The following is a 23,596-nucleotide window of genomic DNA, read 5'->3' on the forward strand; positions in this document are numbered from 1 at the left end:
TCTTGTTAAATAAATTCTTCCTTGACAGCAGAGAAAGGCCTGGCTCAGAAAATGGCTTCTCAAACATTTTAATTTAATTCATCAAGGATTTATTGAGCACCTGCTATCAGTAGCCAAGCTCTGGGAGCTGCAACTTTGAGAGAGAGACTGAGAGACAGAGTGAGAGAGTGAGAGAGTGAGAGAGTGAGAGAGTGAGAGAGTGAGAGACAGAGAGACAGAGAGACTGAGAATTGTATTCTCCTGCATTTGGCAGGGGAAGGGGTGGCCTATTCTGAACCCTCCAAAAGCGTTCAGTATCTTCCAGGCATATCTCTTGATAGCCTGCCTCTCTGTCCTGTCCTGAAACGCATCCCTTTTCTCTTCTGGGCACCGATATCTTTCTTCCATCAACTGTGCCTCTTTCAGATGAATTTGTCCTTCTTTATCATGTCTCCAGCCCACTCCTTCTTCCCAGCACCGCCTCATTCACTTTAAAGTTCGGCCTTTTCCCCCTAAAGTCTTCTGATTCTCTAACACTCCACTCCTTTCCCATTTTGACTATGTGCCCAACCCCAGACAGTTCCCATCAGCCCTGTCTCTCGACACCCACAGGATGAGGCACACTACGGGCGGTGCTGGGCTGCGAGCCTGTGGAGGCTGCTCTGGGCAGGAAAGGTCTGAGCCACGCACTCCAGGAGCTTACAGTCATTCCAGACAGAAACACCACAAATGATATCGTAAGGCAGGAAGGGTTAAGTGAAGGCCAAGCACAGCGATGGTCAAGGGAGTGAGTTTGCTTGGGTTTCATTGTTCACTGTGTGTGGGACCTTGAGTACCACACTCCTCCCTCAGACCTTCAGGTGCCTCACTGTGAAACAGGACATTGATCGTAAGCCTGTCAGAGGATTTTCATAAAGATGCAACGAGAGAATCTATCTAAAGGTGTCTGTCATCTAGTCGTCCCACAAGAATAGTGTTAGCTACTTTGGCAATGCCCTTGCCCAAGCCACCTTCAAATATTCACACACTATCAGAAAATCCACCGTATTTAGTGCAATTCTCCCTTCTACAACGCACTCTGCAATCTGATGTACAAAATCCCTTGGTATTATGCCTTCTTCCAGCCCATGACAGGAGATGCTAATAATACAGAATTCACTCGAACTGAGTCTGTTCGAGGGTCTGCTTCCAGCAGGAACTCCTCTACAAGAGGCTCTTCCTGTAGATAAGAGAAAACTCTGGACAAAATATTTGCGACTTCAGGCAGACTTTGGAGAGGGGGCCGTGCAGAGAGACTGTTGGGGGGCATCTGCACCTGGAAGGAGGCGCTGTGCAGAGTCTGCACCACAAGACACAGGCTGAAGGGAAACGGCACCAGAGGTTCATGAAGAAATGGTGATGCACGTGGACTGCCTGCACTTTCGGTTCACTGTTTTCTGGTTGCTCTTCTAGTTCTCCGTTTTCTTTTTTGTCTCTTCCCTTGTGGTTTGATGATTTTCTTTAGTGCTGAGTTCCTTTCACTTTGTTTTCTGTGTGTCTAATGCAGGGCTTTGGTTTGTGATTACCATGAGGCTTATATATATCCACCTATAGATATAGCAGATTGTTACAAGCTTAAGTTCAAATGCATTCTAAAAGCGCTACGTTTTTCCTACCCTCGCCGTGCTTTATGTTTATGATGTTATAGTTCACATCTTTTTACTTTATGCAGCCCTTAATTACTCCTTTTAGTTGTAGCTGATGTTACAACTTTTGTCTTTTAACTCTCAGACTAGTTTTTTTGTTTTGTTTTTTTGTTTGTTTGTTTTTTTTTAGAATCATACTAGCTTTTCAAGTATCTGACCCCACTGCCTTTATGGTATACTTGCCTTTACCATTGAAAGTTTTTCTTTCAAATATTTTATTTCTCATCATGGCCTTTTCTTCTTTTTTTTAACATTTTTTATTGATTTATAATCATTTTACAATGTTGTGTCAAATTCCAGTGTTCAGCACAATTTTTCAGTCATTCATGGACATATACACACTCATTGTCACATTTTTTTCTCTGTGAGTTATCATAACATTTTGTGTATATTTCCCTGTGCTATACAGTGTAATCCTGTTTATCTATTCTACAATTTTAAAATCCCAGTCTATGCCTTCCCACCCTCCACCCCCCTGGTAACCACAAGTCTGTATTCTCTGTCCATGAGTCTATTTCTGTTCTGTATTTATGCTTTGTTTTTGTTTGTTTGTTTGTTTTTGTTTTTGTTTTTTAGATTCCACATATGAGCGATCTCATATGGTATTTTTCTGTCTCTTTCTGGCTTACTTCACTTAGAATGACATTCTCCAGGAGCATCCATGTTGCTGCAAATGGCATTATGTTGTCGGTTTTTATGGCTGAATAGTATTCCATTGTATAAATATACCACCTCTTCTTTATCCAGTCACCTGTTGATGGACATTTAGGCTGTTTCCATGTTTTGGCTATTGTAAATAGTGTTGCTATGAACATTGGGGTGCAGGTGTCATCCTGAAGTAGATTTCCTTCTGGATACAAGCCCAGGAGTGGGATTCCTGGGTCATATGGTAAGTCTATTCCTAGTGTTTTGAGGAATCTCTACACTGTTTTCCATAGTGGCTGCACCAAACTGCATTCCCACCAGCAGTGTAGGAGGGTTCCCCTTTCTCCACAGCTTCTCCAGCATTTGTCATTTGTGGATTTTTGAATGACGGCCATTCTGACTGGTGTGAGGTGATACCTCATTGTAGTTTTGATTTGCATTTCTCTGATAATTAGTGATATTGAGCATTTTTTCATGTGCTTATTGATCATTTGTATGTCTTCCTTGGAGAATTGCTTGTTTAGGTCTTCTGCCCATTTTTGGATTGGGTTGTTTATTTTTTTCTTATTGAGTTGTATGAGCTGCTTATATATTCTGGAGATCAAGCCTTTGTCAGTTTCACTTGCAATCTACAGATTTAATGCAATCCCTATCCAATTACCCAGGACATATTTCACAGAACTAGAACAAATCATAATAAAATTTATATGGAACCATCAAAGACCTAGAATTGCCAAAGCATTACTGAAGAGAAAGAAAGAGGCTGGAGGAATAACTCTCCCAGACTTCAGACAATACTATAGAGCTACAGTCATCAAGACAGCATGGTATTGGTACCAAAACAGACATATAGACCAATGGAACAGAATAGAGAGCCCAGAAATGAACCCACAAACTTTTGGTCAACTTATCTTCGACAAAGGAGGCAAGAATATACAATGGAATAAAGACAGTCTCTTCAGCAAATGGTGTTGGGAAAACTGGACAGCAGCATGTAAAACAATGAAGCTAGAACGCTCCCTTACACCATATACAAAAATCAACTCAAAATGGATTAAAGACTTAAACATAAGACAAGACACAATAAACCTCCTAGAGGAAAACATAGGCAAAACATTATCTGACATACATTTCAAAAATTTTCTCCTAGAAGAAATAAAAGCAAGAATAAACAAATGGGACCTAATGAAACTTACAAGCTTCTGCACAGCAAAGGAAACCAGAAGTAAAACAAGAAGAAAACCTATGGAATGGGAGAAAATTTTTGCAAGTGAAACCGACATGGCCTTTTCTTTTGAGCTTAAAGAAAACCGTTTAACATTTCTTTTACAGCCACTTTAGTGGTGATCAACTCTTTCAGTTTTTGCTCGTCTTGGAAACTCTTTCTCTCTCCTTCATTCTGAATGATAACCTTGCCCAGTACAGCATTCTTGATTCCAAGTTTTTTCCTTTCAGCACTTTAAGTTTATCATGCCACTCTCTTCTGGCCTGCAAAGTTCTTGCTCAAAAATCAGCTGATAAACTTATAGGGGTTCTCTCATAAGCGACTAGTTGCTTTTCTCTTGCCGCCTTTAAAATTCTCTCTTTAACTCTTGCCATTTTAATCATGATTTGTCTTGGTGTGGCTATCTCTGAAATCATCTTGTTTGGGACTCTCTATGCTTCCTGGATCTGGATATCTGTTTTCTCCCCAGGTTAGGAAAGTTTTCAGCTCCTATTTCTTTAAATACATTTTCTGCCCCTTACTTTCTTACACCATATGCAAAAATAAGCTCAAAATGGGTTAAAGACTTGAATGTTAAGACCTGAAACCATAAAATGCCTAGAATAAAACACAGGCAGTATGCTCTTTGACACTGGTCCTAACAATATTTTTTTTATCTGTTTCCTCAGGCAAGGGCAAGAAATCCAAAAATAAATGGGACTAAATCAAACCAAAAAGCTTTTGCACAGTGAAGGAAACCATCAATCAAACAAAAAGGCAACCCACTCAATGGGGAAAGATATTTGCAAACAACACATCTGTTAAGGGGTTACTATCCAAAACATAAAATGAACTAGTACATCTCAATATCCAAAAAAAAAAAAAGATTGAAAAATGGGCAAAGGACTCAATAGATATTTTTCCAAAGAAGACATACAGATGGCCAACAGGCACATGAAAACAATGCTCAATGTAACTGATCATTAGGGAAATGAAAATCAAAACCACAATAAGACATCACCTCACATCTGTCAGAATGGCTACTATCAAAAAGGCAAGAAATAACAAGTGTTGGTGAAGGTGTGAGGAAAGGGGACCCTCATGCACTGCTGGTGGGAGTGTAAATTGATACAGCCACTATGGAAAACAACATAGATTTCTCAAAAAATTAAATAGAGAACTACCATACAATATAGCAATTCCACTTCTGGGTATATATCTGAAGAAAACAAAAACACTAATTCAAAAAGATGTAAGCACCTCTACTGTCACTGCAGAATTATTTACAATAGCCAAGATACAGCAGCAACCTAAGTGTCCATCAACAGATGAATGGATAAAGATATGGTACATATGTATATGATGGAACACTACTCAGCCATAAAAAACAATGAAATCTTGCCATTTGCAACAATATGTATGAACCTAGAGGGTATTATAGTAAGTGAAACAAGTCAGAGAAAGACAAATACCATATGATTTCACTTACAGAAAAAAAATGAAACAAATGAACAAACAAACAAACAAACAAACAAAACAGAAACAGACCCACAGATACAAAGAACAAACTGGTGGTCACAAGGGGAGAGGTAGGGGAGGGGTAGCCGAAATGAGTGAGGGGGGACTATGCAGTGGAAACTTCCAGTTCATCACAGGGATGTAAAGCACAGCACAGGGAATATAGTTAATAATACTGTGGACAGATGGTACTAGACTTACCATGGTGATCAACTCATATATGAATGTTGGATCACCACACTGCACATCTGAAACAAATATCACATATTGAACTATGTTTCAATTAAGAAAAAGAAGAGCTTCATCTGTGGTAAGTATCTGGGAATCTGTGAAAGGCATTTCCCCCTTCGTTTCTCTATAATACACATGGCTGGTTAAAGTAGGGGTCAGCAGACTTTTTCTGTAAAGGGCCAGAAGATAGGACATATTTCAGGCTTTGCAGGCATATGGTCTCTGTCACAACTACTAGCATCCACAGACAGTATATAAATGGCTGTGTTTCAATAAAACTCTACTTACAAAAGCAGGTGATAGGTCAATTTTTGACCTGCTGCCCAGAGTGTGCTGACCCCTTGTTTAAAGCAAATATTATAAAACTGTATTTTGAGGTTTATAACATATGTAGTTATAATACTTATGTTCAATTGTAACATAGGGGATCAGGTGAGTGTAAATGGACCCCCAACAGTAGGAAGTTTTCCACATTCCACTGATCCTAAGTAGACTGTGCAAAGTTCAGGATATATATTCAAGTACCTATAAAAACTAACAGGTCCATCTAAAAAGCTGAAAGATAAATGAATATGGCATTTTAATATGCATTCAAATTTAATATATACTCAAACACCAAAAAGAAAGTAAGAAAGGCAGGAACAGAGAAACAAAGATGAAATAAATGAGACAAAAAGGAAACAAACAGTGAACCAGACCTAAATCCAATCACATCAATAATGACATCTAATACTAACAGAATAAACATTCAACTCAAAAGGCAGAGACGGAGAGGCCAAGATGGCAGAGTAGTAGGATGCATGTAGCTCACCCTCTCCCACAGATACACCAAGACTCACATCTACAGACTCACTCAGCCAACCAGAGCACCTTCAGAACTCCAACAGAATACTGTCCCCTCTTCAAAAGATAAAGACGCCAAAAGTCTGTTTTATTCCTACATTGGCATTAGATAGATAAATAAATAAGCTCCTTTAAGGACCACAGTAGATAACTGATAGTCCATAAGCCACAGTACCAGAGACATATGAACAAGATGAAGAAGCAGAGAAACCATTCCCAATTAAAAGACAAGAGAAATCCCCTGAAAGAACGATCAATGAAATAGACATCAATAGCCTACTAGATCAAGATTTCAAAAAAAGAGTGATCAAAGTATTGAAGGAACTAAAAGAAATAGTGTTTAGAGATATAAAACATGTCAAAAATGAAATCAAAGCTATAAAGAAGAGCCAAGTAGAATTGGTAAACTCATTGGCTGAGATGAGACCAGATCTAAAGGCTGTGCAAAGCAGACTAGATAATGCAGAGGAACAAATTAGTGACCTAGAAGACAGGACAACAGAAAGCACCCAATCAGAACAACTGCAAGATAAACAAATAAAAACAAATGAAAGCAACATAAGGGACCTATGGGATAACATAAAGCATGCCAATCTTCACATAATAGGGGTCCCAGAGGGGAAGAAAGATCAAAGGGTATTGAAAAGGTTTTTGAAGAAATCATGACTGAAAACTTCCCAAACTTAAAGAAGGAATCAGATATCCAAATACAGGAAGCTCAAAGGGTCCCAAACAGGAGGAACCCAAACAGACCCACACCAAGACATATCATAATCAAGATAGCCAGAGTCAAGGATAAAGAAATGATCCTAAGGGCAGCAAGAGAAAAGCAAAGAGTGAGTTACAAGGGAACCCCCAAAAGGCTCTCAGCTGATTTCTCTACACAAACACTACAGGCCAGAAGGGAGTGGCAAGATATATCCAAAGTCCTGAATGAAAAAAAGATGCAGCCTAGGATACTTTATAAAGCAAGGCTATCCATTAGGATAGAAGGAGAGATAAAGAATTTCACAGACAAGCAAAAACTAAAAGAGTTTAGCAACACTAAACCCATGCTAAAAGAAATATTGAAAGGTCTACTCTAAATAGAAAAGAAGCTGGATGCTACAGAAATGAGAAAATCATAACTGGAAAGGTGATAACTCATGAATTACAAATAAAATAAACATGAAATTGTAAAAGAACTCATTAACAGTGAGAGAGGGAAGCAAGAAAATATAGAGTATTTTTTTCTTTATTAATTTTTTTAAATTTTTTGCTTTCAATAGGATGGGTTCGAGATATAGTAATGGGCTAATAGACTTACAGAAAAGGGTAACCACAAGCCAAAAACTTACAAGGGAGCCACAAAAACTAAATAAAATCCATGATAATACAAAGGAAGATTACCAAACCACAAAAGGAAGAAGAAAGGAACAAAGAGGAAATACCAAATCAACTGCAAAGATAAGTTCAAAATGGCAATAAACACACATCTATCATTAATTACTGTAAATGTTAATGGACTAACTCCTCCAGCCAAGAGACATAGAGTGGCAGACTGGATAATAAAGCAAGAACCTTCAGTATGCTGCATACAAGAGACCCACTTTAGGGAGAAGGACACATATAGATTGAGAGTGAAAGGATGGAAAAGGATATTCCATGCAAATGGAAAAGCCAAAAAAGCAGGTGTTGCAGTACTGATTTCAGACAAAATAGACTTTAAAACAAAGGCCATAAAGAAAGATAAACAAGGACATTTTATAATGATTAAAGGAGTGATACAAGATGAGGATATTACACTCGTTAATATATATGCATCCAATATAGGAGCACCTAAGTACATAAAACAATTACTAACAGAGATAAAGGGGGATATTGATGGGAATAAAATCATAGTTGGAGATTTTAACACTGCATTAACATCACTAGATAGATCTTCCAGACAGAAAATAAATAAGGCAAGAGAGAAATTAAATAATACAATAGAAAAATTAGATTTGGTGGATATTTTCAGAGCATTACACCCCCCAAAAATAGGATATATATTCTTTTCAAGTGCACATGGAACATTTTCCAGGATCAATCATGTACTTGGGCACAAAAGAAACCTCAGCAATTTTAAGAAGATAGAAATTATCTCAAGCATCTTTACTGACCACAATGCCATGAAACTAGAAATCAACAACAGAGAAACAAAGGAGAAAAAAAGGAAAGCATGGAGATTAAACAATATGTTATTAAAAAACCAATGGGTCAATGAGGAAATCAAAGCTGAAATTAAAAAATACCTTGAGACAAACGAAAATGAAAGCACAACCAGACAAAATTTATGGGACACAGCAAAGGCAGTGCCAAGAGGGAAGTTTATAGCGATACAGGCCTTCCTCAAAAAAGAAGAACAATCTCAAATAAACAATTTAACCCACCACCTGAATGAACTAGAAAAAGAAGAACAAAAGAACCCAAAAGGCAGCAGAAGGAAGGAAATGATAAAGATTAGTAAGGAAATAAATAAAACACAGATTAAAAAGACCATAGGGAAAAAAATCAATCAAATCAAAAGCTGGTTTTTTGAAAAAGTAAATAAAATCAATAAGCCTCTGGCCAAACTCACAAAGAAGAAAAAAGAGAGAGCACAAATTAGCAAAATAAGAAAGGATAATGGATAAATTATAACAAATAAAATAGAAATACAGAATATCATACGAGAATATTATGAAAAACTATATGGAACCAAACTGGATAACCTAGAGGAGATGGACAAGTTTCTGGAAACATACTGTCCACCAAGACTGAATCAAGAAGAAACTGACCACTTGAACAAACCGATCACTAGAAATGAAATCGAAATAGCAATAAAAAAACCTCCCTACAAATAAAAGTCCAGGACGGGACGGCTTCACGGGGAATTCTACCAAACATACAAAGAAGAACTCATACCAGTCCTTCTCAAACTCTTCCAGAAGATTGAAAAGGAGGGAATACTCCCAAACTCATTCTATGAAGCCACCATCACCCTGATACCAAAACCAGGCAAAGACACTACCAAAAAAGAGAATTATAGGCCAATATCACTGATGAACATAGACACCAAAATCCTCACCAAAATATTAGCAAATAGAATCCAACAGCACATGAAAAAGATTATACATCATGATCAAGTGGGGTTCATCCCAGGGACACAAGGGTGGTTCAACATATGCAAACCAATCAATGTAATACATCACATCAACAAGAGAAAGGACAAAAACCACATGATCATCTCAATCGATGCAGAAAAAGCATTTGATAAAATTCAACACCCATTTATGATCAAAAACTCTCACCAAAGTGGGTATAGAGGGGACATATCTCAACATAATAAAAGTTATATAAGACAAACCTACAGCCAGCATAGTACTCAACAGTGAAAAACTCAAAAGCTTCCCACTAAAATCTGGGGCCAGACAAGGATGCCCACTATCACCACTCCTATTCAACATAGTCCTGGAAGTCCTAGCCACAGCAATCAGGCAAGAGAGAGAAATAAAAGGGATCCAAATTGGAAAAGAAGAGGTGAAAGTGTCACTATATGCTGACGACACGTTACTATATACAGAAAACCCTAGAAAGTCCACACAAAAACTACTAGAGCTGATTGAAGAATTCAGCAAGGTAGCAGGTTACAAGATTAACGTTCAAAAATCAGTTGCATTCCTTTACACTAATGATGAATCAACTGAAAAAGAAAGTAAAGAAACAATCCCCTTTAAAATAGCACCCAAATTAATAAAATACGTAGGAATAAATTAACCAAGGAGGTGAAAGAATTATACACAGAAAGCTATAAACCATTGATGAAGGAAATTAAAGAAGACTTTAAAAAATGGAAAGATATCCCATGCTCTTGGATTGGAAGAATCAATATTGTTAAAATGGTCACACTACCCAAGGCAATCTACAGATTTAATGCAATCCCTATCAAATTACCCAGGACATATTTCACAAAACTAGAACAAATCATAATAAAATTTATATGGAACCATCAAAGACCTAGAATTGCCAAAGCATTACTGAAGAGAAAGAAAGAGGCTGGAGGAATAACTCTCCCAGACTTCACACAATACTATAGAGCTACTGTCATCAAGACAGCATGGTATTGGTGCAAAAAAAGACATATAGACCAATGGAACAGAATAGAGAGCCCAGAAATGAACCCACAAACTTTTGGTCAACTCATCTTCGACAAAGGAGGCAAGAATATACAATGGAATAAAGACAGTCTCTTCAGCAAATGGTGTTGGGAAAACTGGACAGCAGCATGTAACACATGAAGCTAGAACGCTCCCTTACACCATATACAAAAATAAACTCAAAATGGATCAAAGACTTAAACATAAGACAAGATACAATAAACCTCCTAGAGGAAAATATAGGCAAAACATTATCTGACATACATCTCAAAAATTTTCTCCTAGAAGAAATAAAAGCAAGACTAAACAAATGGGACCTAATGAAACTTAACAAGCTTCTGCACAGCAAAGGAAACCTTAAGTAAAACAAAAAGATGACCTACGGAATGGGAGAAAATCTTTGCAAATGAAACCAACAAAGGCTTGATCTCCAAAATATATAAGCAGCTCATACGACTTAATAAGAAACAACCAAACAGCCCAATCCAAAGATGGGCAAAAGACCTAAACAAGCAATTCTCCAAGGAAGACATACAAATGATCAATAAGCACATGAAAAAATGCTCAATATCACTAATTATCAGAGAAATGCAAATCAAAACTACAATGAGGTATCACCTCACACCAGTCAGAATGGCCATCATTCAAAAATCCACAAATGACAAATGCTGGAGAAGCTGTGGAGAAAGGGGAACCCTCCTACACTGTTGGTGGGAATACAGTTTGGTGCAGCCACTATGGAAAACAGTATGGAGATTCCTCCAAAGACTAGGAATAGACTTACCGTATGACCCAGGAATCCTGCTCCTGGGCATATATTCAGAAGGAACACTACTTCAGGATGACACCTGCACCCCAATGTTCATAGCAGCACTACTTACAATAGCCAAGACATGGAAACAGCCTAAATGTCCAACAACAGCTGGCTGGATATAGAAGATGTGGTATATATTTATACAATGGAATACTATTCAGCCATAAAAACCAACAACATAACGCCATTTGCAGCAACATGGATGCTCCTGGACAATGTCAATTTAAGTGAAGTAAGCCAGAAAGAGAAAGAAAAATACCATATGAGATTGCTTGTATGTGGAATCTAAAAAACAAAAATAAAAAAAACAAAGCATAAATACAAAACAGAAACAGATTCACAGACATAGAATACAAACTTGTGGTTGCCAAAGGGGCGGAGGGTGGGAAGGGATAGACGGGATTTCAAAATTGTAGAATAGATTAATAAGATTATACTGTATAAGGACAGAAATAGACTCATGGACAGAGAATACAGACTTGTGGTTACCAGGGGGATAGAGGGTGGGAAGGGATAGACTAGGATTTCAAAATTGTAGAATAGATAAACAAGATTACACTGTATAGCACAGGGAAATATACACAAAATGTTATGATAAATCACAGAGAAAAAAATGTGACAATGAGTGTGTATATGTCCATGAATGACTGAAAAATTGGGCTGAACACTGGAATTTGACACAACATTGTAAAATGATTATAAAGCAATAAAAAATGTTAAAAAAAGATTATACTGTATAGCACAGGATCTTATGGTAGCTCACAGAGAAAAAAATGTGACAATGAATATATATATGTTCATTGTATAACTGAAAAATTGTGCTCTACACTGGAATTTGACACAACATTGTAAAATGATTATAAAGCAATAAAATAACATTTTTAAATTATACAGACAAACAAAGAAACAAACAAAAAAAGGCAGAAATTGTCAGAATAGGTTAAAAAAAAAATCAAGACCCAACTACATGTTGTCTACAAGAGATGCATCTTAAGTAAGAAGACACAGAAAGGCTGAAAATAAACAGATGCAAAAAAAGTGCCCCAGGCCATCAGGAAGCTCCTGCAGCTACAGTAACTCAAAGCAGACTTGGAGACAAAGAGCATCTCAGAGATAGATGAGAAGACAGCCGGTCCCCCCTCCACCCCCAGGTGGGAGGAGACTCACTGCTGCATTGAAACACCTGGCATGTACTTGCCACAAGAAGCAGTTCTTTGCTTCCTAGTGTCAGCTTCTTCAGGTGGAAAAGAGAGGAATAATGAAGGACGACTTGGGAGTCATGGACTTGTGAAGGCTCCTAAAGGCATAGGTTCTAGGCAGCCTGAGGGACGGCCGGTGAGGTGAGGGCCTGGCGTCTGGGGAGAGGCTGCTAAGGGTGAGTGGGCGGGGCCAGACCTGGTGTCACAGGACGGATCGCGGCAGATGGGGATGACACCCAAGCAGAATCCCAGGCTGCAGCTGCAGCAAAGCGGTGAGGGCAGCACTTTCAGCGACGTCCTCATGCATTCGGCCTCCTCCACATAGCCTGGCAGCATCACAGCCGACGAGGCCACAGGACGGGACGGAAGAGCAGCCAGGAAAGATGGGGAAGCAAACTAACTAATTGCCCAGAAGACTTTGCTGCTTACTTGGGATCTGCTTGTTTCCTGCCACGCGGCAGCATTCAGGAGAACCATCACCTGGTCTGGGGGTGGGAAGGGGGTGAGGGCAGAGATAGGGAGTAATCAGGATACAGGAGGGGAAAGGGGGTCACACTCAGGGAACGGGCAATCCATTTTCCCAGGGACCCGCAGGGTACAGAAGCAGCCTTCATGCTTTGTGGTTGGAGGATGCAGTGGATGACCCTGTGAAAGGATGCAACGGAAGAAGTTGGAAGCTCTTGGATAAGCAAGCACCCTCCATGAGCAAGCACTCAACTGTGCCCCGGACTTCAATTCACCACTCACTTGATTCAGTCTCAGACAGCATCCCCATGAGACAGTGAGATACAGGGGCGCCTGGTCCCCCATACTCCTATGGGGGAGGGGAGGAGAGGGCTCAAGGGGAAGGGAGAAGAAAGGGGAGACGAGTGCATCACAGAGCAAAATGCCTGGAAGAATAGAAGCCCAGAGCCGTGACTCTGTGAGCTCATGCATTCACTCGGGCGGTAAACACACACTCTGGGAGCGCTCTGTGCCGAGCACTGCATGAGGAACACGACGATCATCCTGGTATGGTATGTCCTTTGAATGCTTTGAAACTTGAACCCTTGCCTTATGGAACATGAAGCAACCGTTGACTAAGATGTTGGATTATCCAGGCTGCACCTCCCCCTGATATTTTAGAGCAGAGGAGACACTACATGAAGCAACAGACCTGCAGGTCCTAAAAGGAGCCCTTCCCCAAGAAAGAGCATGGGGTCTCCCCAGCCATCCCGCTCCACCCCCTTTCCAGCACTGTAGCCCCTCTCCTCTGTCCTGTCACCCAGCATCCTCGGCACTTCTCCTCTGTGCTCTCAAAAAGAAGACAACAGGAACAATGATGACAACATCACGGTCTATGATACTGTTACGTTGCATCATACAACATGCTAAACCCTACGTGTTCCCTCATGAATTTAACCCTCGCTGCATCCAGATGAGATGGGCACCCGGTGGTCAGCCCTGACAGATGAAGGAACCACTGCTCAGAGAGAGTAAAAGCTGGCTGGGTGGTAAAACCTGGGGATAAATTCAGTTCTGAATGCACAGATACGCCACTCTGTGCATATGAAAAGACCAATTAATCAGGAGTAACCACGGCATGGAATAGCTTCCAGAAGGGTCTGAACACATCCCTACCCTATCACCAAGATTTTTATCTTAAGAGGGACAAAAGTCTGCCATGGCAAAATTCCGAACCTCAGTGAGTACCGTGTAGACTATTTCAAGAAAAGGGACTCCCCGATATACCAGGAAATGGAAATTTTTGCCTCATAAATACAAATTACACTTTGCCTCTCCATTCCTCACCTTGCTTATCTGTAGAGTGGGGATAATCAAAATCCTCACCTCATAGGATGGTGAGGAGATTCAATGAGATGACCCTGTGAAAGTCCACTGTTCACACGCGGCACCCTTGGCATTTTTCTTTATTGAGACCCACGGCAAGAGGAGTGAGAGGAATCACTCGCTACACAGCACTATTCACTGCGCAGCATATGTTGTGACCAGATGAACAGGGTAGTGTCCCAGTGGTCTGCCTACCGTGGAGAGTGCCCCTGAGCCCGTCTCCTTCTGTCCTGAGGTTGTGCTGGATGTGGTGAAAAGGCAGCAAGAGCAGGCGTGGTGAGGGGAGGGTCCCAGCCACAGAAATCACTAGCTGTCCTCCTGGAGCAGTGGCCTGCCAGCCAGGAGACCAGGGAAATAAACATGTCAGGTAACGTGGCCCCGCCACTTTTCTCACCGGGTGCCTCTGCTGATGAGTGCAGTTGATGGGGTGATGTGGGGAAGGGTGCCCCCTGCAGTGGTACCTCTAAAGCTTTCTGAGGGCTGCCTGAGCACCCACAAAGATCTTGATCTTCGTTGTCACTGCCACACAAGTGTCAGCTGCTTACAGTGGTCAGGCACCATGCTAAATAAATACCCTACATGTACAATCCTATTTGTGCCTCACTTCAGCCCTACAAGGTCCAAACTTCTAATGGGGAAACGGAGTCAGAGAGCTTGGATAGCCTGTCCAAGGTCACAGACTTCAAGTGGCAAAGCCTGGATTGGCAAGAACATTGGTCGGGCTCTAGAGCCCAGGATCTGAATATCACTACGTATTCTCTCCCCTTCTGTGGGGGCTGGGTTTCAGAGGCTTGGTCAGCTCATCCTGCACCCTCTCGCCCTGCATGGCTGGGAGTCTCCACTTTCAGGAAGGGCTGGAGGGAAACCCAGGTACCACTGGAAAGGACTGCCCCTTTATCAGCCAGCATCAAGTTCCTCCTCCCCATCACAGTGTTTGTAATTTGTGTGTGCGTGATTTTAAAGTCTGAACAAAGGGAAATAAGAGAAAGTTGGAATTCACAAAAACACCCTTCAGAAGCAGGTCACCTCAAGGTGGCAGCCAGACCAGCTACTCTGCAAAGCACTGTCATCACCTTTCCAAGAGCAGTAACAGAGCTGCACATGCTCCTCCAATCTGTTCCTATCTCTGTGTTTTTAAATAAACTCTCTAAGTCAGGCCTTTTATGCCCTTCCCTCCCCCAGACACTTCCTGCTCATAGGCTCACAGGTGTTGGCGACCTGGACTCATTTCCATTTCTCTTGCCTCTGCTGGTGGCAGTGCTAGAAGTTACCACCACACCAGTTCGCATTAGGACTGTGGACCAGACACCGAGCGGTTGGCTTTACACGGACCGCCTCATTTATTCTTCCCTCCGCTCCGTAAGTTAAGTGTAACTCCTCTCATTTTACAGGTTAGGAAACTGTAGCTCAGAGAAGCTAAATAACTTGCCCAAAATCATAGAGCTGAAGTTGGCCAACTTCAAACTTCGAACATTTATTTGTCCAAATTCAAAGCCCACATCCCCAACACTCTGCAGACACAGGAAGACCGAAGAGTACATGACTGTTCTTTCTCCTTGGGTGACACCATGACCTCAAAGGACCAGACTTCACCTACCTCCTCAGCACAGGAATCCAACTAGTTAAACAACTCCAATTTTTCTCTGGAAAGAGAGACTCCTGATACCAAGGCTCTTCAATTACTCTGTGCAATTAAGTCCTGAGTGCTTGTTTGAACAATTAACCGAAATAATTATAAATGTATCTCTGTTACTACAATTGCATACTAACAAAGGCTCAGGGCCAATTAATCATTACTCCATCAATATCTCATTTGCATAAACCTATTCTCTTTAAAGACTCCACGTTTAGGGTGACAGGGCTCCCTCATCGATTATGGAAATATCCCCATCAAACTTCCCTGAGGCCGTCAAAAGGAATAAAAGGGGTTGTCTGGTTGGGCTGCTCAGCATCCCTGCTCAGCCCTCCCAGGGACAGGCAAGGATGGAGAACAAAAGGGAAGAGACACAGTGGTCACATGGTCCTCCACTGGGAGAGGGGCTGACAGGGTCAGGTTCCAGGGCTGATGGGCAGAGAGAGGCGTCTGGCAGGAGCCAGGGGGAAACTAGCATCTGAGGTTCCTCTGGAGTCACCCAAATTCATTCATTCATCCATCCATGCTTTCAATAAGGAACGTCAACCAGCATTCACTCTCCGCCGTGCGATAGGTATTAGGGATCCAACAGTGACTGAGACTCCCCCCTGCCCTCACTGAGGCAGGCAGACAGTCAATTACACATCATACAGTGGGTTTTCTAGAAACAGGAAGATGGAGTTCCATGTATGAGATGTGTATTAGGGTTTGACATCTGTAAAGGTGCAGGATTGGGCAGAGGGAGAAACTGAGCTGTGATGCAAGCTCCGCAAGGCCTCCGCTACCTGGCGTGTCACCTGGGGGCAGGAATCACCTGTCAGAGTTGCCCTGCACCAGGGAGAAGGGGCAGGGTCTTTACATCCCAACCTGCTCGGGCACTGGACGGGGATGGCCCCTGCCGACATGGCTCTCTGCAGCTGAGGGCAGACCTGAAGAAGCTCGCCACGTGCCGCCTACGTTTCCTGCCCCTGGGCATCAAGTCGTTCCTCGAAGGAGAATGGACAGTGCACCTCCATGTCCACCACCCTAGAAAACTGCTATGGAGGATAACAGAACACTGAGGAGGGGAAGAAAGAGTGCCACAGTAACACAGAGGAGGGCCCCTAATGCTATTCTGAGGGAGCACGGAAGTCAGGGTCGGCTGCTCGGAGGAGGTGACGTGGAAGCTACCATCTGAAGCATTACCCAGACCAAGAGGATAGGGAAGTTGTGTTTCAGGCAGCAGGAACTGCTGAAGCTTAGGGGGCACAGTGTTGTTCAAGGAAAAGAAAAAGAGAGAGAGAGAGAGAAACAACACTGGGCTGCAGACACAGATGTAGGTGATTATTCAGCATGGCTCTGGGGACCATTTCCAGAACCTCTCTTCCACTGTGATTAGGTTTCTGCTCAGATGGGCTCCTTCATTTCTCTGGAGGAAGGCAAGGTGAGGTGGCAGCACCATGGAGTCATGCAGGTGGCAGGGCCCTGACCTGTTCAGCAACCTCTTTTCTGGACACAAGAGCAAGTCACGCTGCTTGGAGTGTTTACATCTAAGCATAAATGGGCAACATATTAAAAATCCCATTAAATATATATAGTCACATTATGCCCTATATATTTATATACATGTTTATATAAGAATAAAAAGAAAGCTATGGAATGCCACACATCAAAATAATAATCAGTTCCCTAATGCATATAGACTGGAGAAAGGTGGGGAGCAATAACTGATATTTGAATATTTTTTTGCTTGTTAAAACAAGCATTTTTGCAAATGTCTTTCTAAACTTAGAACTTGAATTTTGCCCATTTTCAAAAATAAACCATTGGAATTTTCTTTCTGGTTGTTTTCATCTGCTGTGCATCAGTGGCCGTGTTTCAGAAATTTGGGCCAAACATTTCATTCAACAAGTCATCCTTGGTTCTCCTGGGAGCCCTGGGTGCTACAAAGAGAAGGATGAGACCAACACCCGATCTCAAAGAGTTCAGAAGTCTTACTGCAGGGACAGAGTATTACAGGATAAAAAGCACAGTATCAATACTAGTCAGAAAATAATTAGACTTAAAAAGGAGCTGTGGATAAAAGAAGTGGCCCATGCAGAAAAGCAGGTGAGTTAGGAAATGTACAAATTGACATTTTCCCCCCTTATCAGCTTGACAAATAAATGGCAGCGTGTGGCTGTGTTGTTAGGTGTGTGGAGTGAGGTGGGGGGAGGAACCGGAAAGGAAGTCACCCAGTATGTCCAAGTGAATGCTACCAGGCAGCCGCATGGGAACAGCAGCCTCCGTCCCTCAGAGAAGAGCTGCTCCCAGAAAGACCTCATCTTAAATAGTCTCGACACCTCAAACAGGAGGATAAAAATAGAAGCCCCAGAAGGATTTCGTGAAAATAAAATGAAAGGTGAGAGCCCCAGAGGCAGCCCTGAATTTGCTGGAGAGGCAAAGTGAAGGGCAGTCTCACGGACCCCAAGGTCAAGGACAGGAAGATTCACTGGAGGCGAAAACTCAGGAAGGGGGCAGCTTGACCCGGCCCCAGGCTGGACAGGAGGATATGAGAACCAGATGACAGTAATGATTACAGCAAAGATCAGGCTTCACTCAGCACTCACAGATGCTCCAAGAAACTCCTGGTCTTGCAAAACAACAAACCTGCTTGAGTCAGGAAAGGGCAAGGGAGAAGGAATGTTTGCACAAAATGCTCGTTCAGATCTCTCACCCCAACTAAGACCCTCAAATGATTCCTTATACTCGTGGTCCTGCTGCAGGAGCCCAAGGACAAGCCTGGCTCCACACGAACACTTCTGGGTGAGCATCAAGGCAGGCCTGCTGTATACCCAGCGTGAGTACTATTCCACTCCATTATAACACTACTCCATTCCAGGCACTGGGCAGAAAGACACGTAAGAATTCCTGTCATTGAAAACGTAGTGGGCAAAGCCCATGGCCGAAAGTAGTGATTCTTGAACTTGTTTGCTCACGTGGAATAGCCCTGGACCGGTCCAGGACCCCACCCCCAGGTCCCCGGACCTAGTGAATCCGAATCTCTGCGGGGAGGGGCCTGTGAATCACTTGAAAGGGAAAGTTCTCCAGGCGGTGCTATTGATGAGCTGGGATTAGGGAAAACTGTGTTTGTGTTTTTTCCTCAGAGATAACATCTCCCTGGTTAACACGTTTTCCAGCAGCAGAACACCTTTGTTTTTTAATACTCAAACGTCATAGAAGGCAACTATTTCTCACTATCACATCACTCTGCCAATGTTTATCAAGAAAAACATGTGTTTACAACCCCAATACTCAGTGCAATATATACATTAAAACAATGTGCAAATAAAGAATTGAGTGGCCTTGCAAATAAAATCAGTAGAATGTCAGAATGACACGGGAGATACTTTAAAGAGCTAGTGGGGGGTCAGCGAAAGGGGCACATGTCTCAGATGAAGCCAGTGCTAGGAAACGCATTGCAGACTCCGTGCAGACGAGGCAGCTGATTGGTAACATAACGTCCACATTACTTGGTGGTTGACATTAAGAACCAAAGTTTTAAACATTTCACATTCTGACTGATAGCTTGCTACACATCTAGGTGTTTTATCAAGTCTTAGTTATGACTGAAGAAACTTAAAGGTTTGGGGTTGACGTGCAATGCCATATAATCTTTCTTTTTTGAAATAATAGAATGCAGGCCCTCGGTTAACATTTTCGAGTAGAGTGTCCAAAGTCTGGGTATGGGTTACTGATGTTACATGGGATATGATCATTCAAATCCAGCATGAAGCTTGCAGCCATTAGGAGCTCTCCTTGGGACAGGAAGTGGGCACAGGGGAAGCTACCACACAGCCGGGGACAATGGCACTAGGCCTCAGCAGACAGGGAGGTGTTTGGGAGGCTGCGGAAGAGGAAAGAAGATGAAATTTCAGGAGTGGTTACAGTAAAGCAGGTGGGCTAAGAGACAAATGCACCCATCACCCCCAAGCTGACTGAGAGTTTAGAAGAAGGCAGAGCTGCTCAAAGCCTAGCTTTTGGCCAACAGCATCATACCACACCTGGGAGCCTTAGAAACGCAAATCCCCAGGCCCACCTACAACCGCTGACTCAGAACTGACAGAAGCGGCCCTGGGAGCTGCGTCTTGATCAGATCTCTAGGTGACTCTTAAACACTGTCAAGTTTGAGAAGCGCTGGGTCAGGGGACTAGTGACAGAGGAGTGAGGAGGCTGCATCAGTTTATATTCTGAGAAAGTGTATGAATGGACTAATACAGAACAGTGATCAGATGCCGTGCACACGAGGAAAGATACCTTTGATGTGTCTTTTGATTGTCATCTTTCTTATGCTTTTTTTGAGTAAGTTAAAAAATCCAAAGGCCAGCTAAAGAGCATAATATCCCACTAAAAATATACGGACATGTATGTCTATATTTTATGTATTTGTGTGTTTGCATAAGAACATAAAAAGCTATTGAACACCACACATCGAATGTGAACACCAGTTTCCTAGGGAGGAGACACTGGAGAAGAGCTGGAAGTCATTATCAACATTTTCTTTCTTTTTTTTTTTAACTTGTTAAAACAAGCATTTTTATAAATGCCTTTGTAACTTAGAAGATAAAGTTTACAATTACGTAAGTGTATAAAAATGCCCCTTCCAGGATGCCAGTGCAACTTGTACAGCATCAGTGTGCACAGTGGGGTGGGGAACCCCACAAACACCGCCCTGGCCCAGGAACTAGGAGATCCGCGTTTGAAACCTGAGTTCTGTCCCTGACAACCAGCTGCTCCCCTCCTGGGAGACGAGGCAGCCGCACTGAACCTGCACCTCCAAACTCCCGTATCACCATCCAGCACTTCATTCTTCAGTTGTTTTTTGCCTTTATTATTTCTGGGCTTGGAGTGACAGTCACCAAACTAAACTAAACAGGGCCCCTGTTCTCATTAAAAGTAGAACTTTCATTAGATCTCTTAGGACATCAAAATCGACCCTGAGGCCCCAGGTCCACAGAACCAGAGGATATCTGGGGTCCTTTACAACTGACCATGCACCCATTGTTGAGGCTGAGATTTTTCTTACAACTTTCCATGAGGAGTGTGAACACTGCCAGGCTCCACACTCTGTGCACACTGGGGCATGACCAATATGACAGAGGACCACGGAGGCGTTGAGCTGTCCCTGAAGCATCAATGTCAGGGGGCGGGGCGGGGAGGGGTTGGAAACGCTTTGAGTGCAAGCAGCATTCTCGGCTCAAAAGAGCCAACTATGCTGATTCAAAAAAAATTTTTTTTTCAAAAACGCCTGTGGGTAAATTTGAGCTGCCCACAGCTCCCCAGGGGCATCTCGAACTTGCTGTCGAGCCATTTCTGTGGATTTCAGTCAAATTCTAATTTTAGTGTTCATTAAACACGGGTAATTCCCCAGCCGGTCCCGGCCTCACCTCGTACAGAGTGTGTCGGCAATATAGGTCACCGAGGCTTCGAAAACACTCCCACATCAAAGAGAAACCTTGGCATTATGAGTATTAACTTTATAAATAATGATGAACTTGAAAAGTTCCAAAGCCGAGGGGCGGGTGTGAAGAGAACGGGTGTCCTCCTTGTGAACGTTTGCATGAGCGTGTCTTGTGGGGGGGACTGTTCACAAGGTTTTGTGTTAGGGGAAGTGGTGTGGGATGGAGATGTGTCTGCATCTATCACTCCATTTAGACATTTATAAAGACTCATAAAGCAGGGACACAACTGGAGTGTGCCACTGGGAAAACACACACCCACATGGGTATGACATGTCTAAAGAAAATAGACTGCTTAAAACATGTTATGTCCTCCCACTGTCATAAGGTAAAGGCCAAATTCCTTATCATAGCTGTATCAGTTATTATCTCTTAAGCTGAAAGGAACAAAAAAAATGAGTGGCTTAGATCCTAAGGGTATTTAATACTTTGCAGAACATCCCAAAGGAGTTGGCTCTAATCCTCAGGCTCATAGGCTCATGATCACAAGGTGGCTGCTGCAGTGCCAAACATCACTTTCTCATGCAAGAGCATCTACGTGATTGACATGTCTTAATCCTACGATCAACTGTCACATTGGGCAGCTCTCAAATGTTTTGTCCCTGTTCATACGTTTGCATATGCTGTTCCCCATGCCTGCCTGAACAGTCTCTCCCTTCTTCCTCTGCGCAGGTAAACCTCCTCCATCCCAGGACCCAGTGCAGGAGTCAGTTCCTAGGAGGCCATCCTGGAGCAGGCTACCTGTCTCTCCCACTTCATTTGCTTACTATCAAAGCATTTCTCCATCCTCTATGCAATTGCTCATTTATCAGTTTTCCCCCAGGTGATTGTGACCTTAAAGAGGCAGGAACTGCGTCTGGTTTGTTTCTGATTTCTGTGCTTGTCTATATCTATTGCTTAAATGAACGAACAAGCAGAAGAAGGGAACTGCTCAAGTGCCATCCTGAACTCAGAAATATCTAACTGCTCTCTGTGCAGGAGACAGAGTTGATGCAAGAGTTGTGTCTTTACCAAGAAAGGCTGATCCTGCAGACCTCATTCCAGTTACTTGTCTGGACTGCTAGAGAATGACCCCAAGGTATCAGGACAGTCCTTAAGCCCTGCAGAAAAATGATGGCACTTCAGAGGAGCTGTTGAAAGATCACGGGCATTTTTGCCCCAAACTCTGGGAGTGCAGTGGGGATGGGTGGCAATCAGGGTGGATACAGCACAAAGTTTAAGCTTTTTCTCTGTTGGCATCCCCTTGTCAGCTTCCAAGAAAGGGCCTGGCTGTGCTTCTGGGAAAAGACACTTCTATGGGTGGCGGCAGGCCCAGGGTGTTGGAGATCTTCCCTCGGGGTGGCTGGCTCAGGGCCTGGTGGCTCTTGGCAAGTGAGGAGGTGGGGGGCACTTCCCGCTTGTGACTCCTGGCCTCATGATGTGGCCAAGGCCAGGCAGGCAGACAGAACTCAATTCTGTGAAAGGGATGGGGCTGGTATAGGAGCGGCCAGAAGACAGTGGGGTATGAGAAATGTGGCTTCTGACTCGAGCACAGGTGGGCAAGCAGGAAGACACCAGAGAATGACCAAATCTCTCATTCCCAAGGAGACAGCATTAGAACTAAGCACAATTGTCCAGTTTTGAATCCTAGCTCTGCCACTTAAGAGCCACAGGACCTTGGGAAACTCATAACTTCTCTGGGTCCCGGTGTCTTCATCACTCAAACTGAGATGACAGTAGTCCCTGCCATGAAGGAGTATTATGAAGATCAAATGCATTAATATCTTTAAGTGCTTAAAAGAATGCCTGGCACATAGTACCTGCTGTATAAATAAAATATAAATAATGAAGTGAGGTAACACTGTGGAGGAGGGGGATTAAACACAGATCATGCAGTTCATCCAGCCTTAGGTGTTAAGCTCTGGCCATAAAGCACAAGGTTGAGGGGAAAGCTGGAAGACACTACCAGTTAACTGGGTTACTTAAACCAGGCCAAGGATGCTAAAAGAAACACCAAGCATGCCTAGGTAGTATCTAATCTTTGTTATCTTTTCACAATATTGAAAGCAGTCTGTTCCATAACACAGTTCAAAACAAACTACTCCAGGTTTTTTATACAAGCTGGATACCCGAGTGTCTTCTACCTTGAATTTTATGGCCATGGGCAGGGTAGAAGGGAACCTGAATTCTGATTGTTAAGGAGTCACAGGATAGTGTATGAGCTTAACCAAACCTGAAACCCGCTGGGGAGGCTCCAGCAACGGCACGCAGAGTTCACCTGGGAAACCTGCAGACGCTCAGGGCTGAACTCCAGAGAGAAGACGGGTCTCCAGGATGAGATGTGTCGAAAAGGGGAAAGAATGTGGTCTTCCCTTCAATACAGAAAATCAAACCAGGGCCGC

The 23,596-nt window shown here is 42.7% G+C and overlaps 1 long non-coding RNA gene across 6 annotated transcripts in view; it reads right to left on the reverse strand.

The window, feature by feature from the left end:
• The window catches only part of LOC116281945 (uncharacterized), a 522,270-nt gene that overhangs the window by 367,452 nt on the left and 131,222 nt on the right, over positions 1–23,596 (reverse strand). The window lies entirely within an intron of this gene.

The sequence above is a fragment of the Vicugna pacos genome, chromosome 9 (assembly GCF_048564905.1).
Source record: "Vicugna pacos chromosome 9, VicPac4, whole genome shotgun sequence".
NCBI lineage: Eukaryota > Metazoa > Chordata > Mammalia > Artiodactyla > Camelidae > Vicugna > Vicugna pacos.